Below are 4,285 nucleotides of genomic sequence, written 5' to 3' on the forward strand. Positions count from 1 at the left end.
CTGGAGGCATTCTGGGCTTTAATTTTTTTCCCCATTTTCCCCAGGAAATAACACCAGAGATTTCTGCAACCAAAATCCATTGCATGGGGAGAGCTAGTAGACCTTTTTCTCACTTATCAGTAACAAAATGCCGTTTTTATGATTTCATTTTTTTCCTCAGACCTGTGTATTAGAAGATAAAAGAGATCCTCTGTCAGGGTGAGCTGGAGTATCCTTTACTTAAAATGTCTTTTACAAGGTATTCAGTCACACCCTGAAAGACATTCAGCTGCTCCAAAAAGAAACTGAGTTTCTCAAGTCTTCTTAGCTAATTTTTCATGTGTATCTGGAATTCTGTAGGAACATGGGTAAAAAGTCACACAGAATGATGAGGTCATGATTTCAATTCTAGCATTTTATGCAATTTTTTTAATATCAGTAATTCATTAAGAGTTTTTGATAATACTGTGAAAGTAGTAATAACTACTCAGTTTCCATATAGTTAATAAGAATAATGGAATAATGATTTTAATAATCAAAAATTTCCCAATTGCGTCAAAATAAATTTCTAATGGATGGCAGCGTTATTGAGAATCCAGAATCTTGACACAAAGCTCCTGAAATCAAGGCAACAATCTTAGAAAGACATACAGAGAAATGCAAGGGACTCAATCAAGGGAATCCACTTTGACAGAGGGAATGTATGAATATCATGTGCTGCATGAAAATCACTAGATACTTTTGATTTAAAACATGGATCCTGTGAAAAGTAGAGAAAACATTTTTTTTTTGCTGTTGTAATATCTCCTACCCTAGGGTGTTTGTGTGATTTATGAAGTAAAACTGAAGACTATATTGTAGGTTTAGGAAATGGTAAAATAGGAGGAGTTCTGTCATAAACAGAAGACTGAAGTTAGCTGGAAACCCAAATGTTAGGACTAGATGTATTTTGTAGAAAAAAACATTGTTTTGGAGACTTTATTACACCAAGTGATCAGTCCTCCTGTCTGTCATCAGAAGAGTACAGGTCACACACTTACATAATCAATGTAGTGCAGCTTTGATTTCAAAGGAAATCAAGTATTTCAAACTGGACTCTTGGCATTGGTATTGGGACCTTTCAAATTTGACCTATTACACTGCAACTTGCACTTCCGTCACTAAGGAGGAAAAAGAATAGTCCCAATGAATAAATTTAAGGATACTGGAAGTCTTCCATACTAATTGATGTTTTTATGATGCCAGAATATTCTTTTACCTAAGATGCCTCTACCAGCACATTTACAAAGGCCCCATGAGAAACCTATGCTCTCAGAAATAGGCTTCTAAACCTTTGAGTATTTTTCAGAAAATCTATCCACTTCCCAAGCTGTATGATTCTTTCACCAATAGGTGGATTCACATATTTTGGACCCAGGATGGGAATCATCTTTTTTATGATGATCCAGTTACTATTTTCCTCTTTACAAGTCACTAATTTCTTTAGGATATGGTTAACTTCCCTACACGAAATGTGAAGTTGTGATTATTCAGTGATGATAATCATATTGAGCTCAGAAAATATTTTTGTGAAGAAAATTTTCAATTGCAAGCATCACCATTTGAAATTTGGAAGGTAGGAGTAGCAAAAATTTCTTTAGAAGATGATATATTCTTTTTTTAATTTTAAATTTAAATTTAAAATTTTTATGTAACATGAGGTCTCAGAAGATAATATATTCTTGATGAAAAGATCAAATACTTTTTTAGATTGTTATAAATTCATCTTATTTTTTATAATAATTCAGTGAATATTAGAACAACTGGATGACTAGATATGGCGAATTCTGGTGTTAAACTCTACATCCTCCATTAATGATTGTGCATTAGTAAAGAATAAGTCAAAAGCTGGGAAAAGGTGTACATTCCAGATATATGTCAGATATCAAGGAACAACAACTTCTCACACAAGGAGAAATAAACTCTTGTCAGATAAATAGGCCTTTGGTTGTGTACATCATCATCTCTATGTCAAGTTCTGAAAACAATATTTTATTACATTAAAAATTTAAGGTTAGTATGTTTTTCTGTCCTTTTGCATCCCTGGGATCTTTCATAATGCATGCTTAATACATGCATAAATATAGAAGAAAGTCTATATGTGGTAAATATGAAGATAAGAACATTTAGATGTAGTAAAGCCAGCAACATTTTGAAACAAAGCAGTATCAAATTTTTTCATGTTAACACATGGTACACATGTTTGAAGTGACTACTAAAAATAAAACATTGTGTTCAATTTTTAGTAGGTTTATCTTTGATCTTATGAATTACCAAAGCAGCACTTGAAACATTTTATTCTTTTGAAATTATGGTGAAATTAAAAATTACAAGGCTTTGGAATTATTATCACTTGTGAGTATTTATAGTGTAAAAATTACTCTTAAGATAGTAAAACCTGTAATACTATGAATTATAATAACATGAATTACAATTGTGAAATTTTAAGCAAATATTAATGATACAAAGGCTGAAAAGATGTGCTGCAGCATATTAGGAACAAATACCTGTGTCCTGGATAAGAAGTAGTAGAAATCAGACTTCAAAATGCCTTCCTTCAGCACCTCTCCAGATGCCTCTTCAGCTTCGTCTTCCACTCAGATTTGGAGCTGAGGCCTCCAAGGTGATGTTATATGGCACAGACAGCCTTAGCTCATCTCTCAGTGGACTGCTAATCTTGGTGTTGCATCTGAAGACTGACAGCACCTGTCTTCCATTACGCAGAGAGGGATCCTCAAAGCAAAGACAAATACTTCTTTCATCCTCAGACAGTGGTAAACATGCCCCATCTGGGGGCTGGGGATGTGGCTTAAGTGGTAGCGCGCTCGCCTGGCATGCGTGCGGCCCGGGTTCGATCCTCAGCACCATGTACAAACAAAGATGTTGTGTCCGCCAAGTACTAAAAAATAAATATTAAAAAATTCTCCCTCTCTCTCTCACTCTTTCTTAAAAAAAAAAAAAAACATGCCCCATCTGGATGAAAACTTTTTCTATGTAGCTCTCAATTTCCAAGGTCAGAGGAGCCTGGTTTTTTTTTTCCCCCTGGGTTCCAATCATAATGAACAAATCAAATTCCCCTCATCTTGGCCCAAAACAGGTATGCCCTGGCATGAAATAAAATGAAGTACAAAAACCAATGTTATATGTGAATGGAAACACATTTATTAACATTTATTTATAAATAACATATTTATAACACATATAAATAATACACATATTTCTTGGGTATGCCTACTGAAAACATCTCAGAATCCTGACACCCAGATATAAATGACCATTTCTTAGGTTAAGCTTTGATTTTTAAGTGGTTATGAGCAGAAATTACGGACACCGAACAGAGACCTCCTGCTGCAAAGGAAAGAAGGGAGGAAGGGAAGGAGTGTGGGAGATTAGAACTAAAAATCCAATGACCTCAGGAAGGAAGGGGGAGTTCAGAGACTAATGGGATTGCCTCAAATGGGCAGAGAGAAAAATCACAAGTCTCCTCTTCATTATGTCATTCATTACTCCCTTCAATATCTGTGGGTTCTTAACTAGCCCACCTTGTTAGGACACTCCAACATCTCCCTCACCCAAGTCTTATGTGAATTTGTGACTGGTCTGTTTCACTGTTAAAGACAATTTTATCACAGAACCTGCATGAGCCACTGGCTGAGCTTGGAAGTAACAATGTAGCTTCTGTAGAGTGTAGCTCAGGCATGAGCAGGTGGTGTGAGAGTATTGGATGTCAGTCACCCAGGACTCTCTCCTTCCCACCTCAGTAACAGCAAAGAGAACCCTCTTCTGTCAAATTTGGCCTGCCAAGTAGCTACTATTACCTTGATAAAAACAACAATAACAACAACAGCAACAACAAAAATGTCTACCTTTGATAATAATGTTAGCCACAGTTATTTTTCCACATTTAATTGGAGTACTATAGTTGTATATATGGTGGGATTTATTGTTACATGTTCATACATGTGCACAGCATACCAATATAATTTGGCCAATGTCATTCTCCAGTATTTCCACTTCCATCTTGCTTCCTCCCTGGTCCCTTTCCTTTTCACGACTGATCTCCCTTAAGGTATTCATGAGATTCTATCTCGGTCTTTCGTTGCCATTTTCCTTCTCTGGTTTTCACAAATGAGAGAAAAACTTGACCCTTGACCTTCTGAGTTTTGCCAATTTCGCCGAATATGTGGCCTCAAATAAATAGTACCTGAAGATGAAGGAAAAATAGAAGTGAAAGCCAGCAAATGGAGGAACTACCCTAAAAGAAGAG

This window comes from Callospermophilus lateralis, chromosome 7 (assembly GCF_048772815.1).
Source record: "Callospermophilus lateralis isolate mCalLat2 chromosome 7, mCalLat2.hap1, whole genome shotgun sequence".
Taxonomy (NCBI): domain Eukaryota; kingdom Metazoa; phylum Chordata; class Mammalia; order Rodentia; family Sciuridae; genus Callospermophilus; species Callospermophilus lateralis.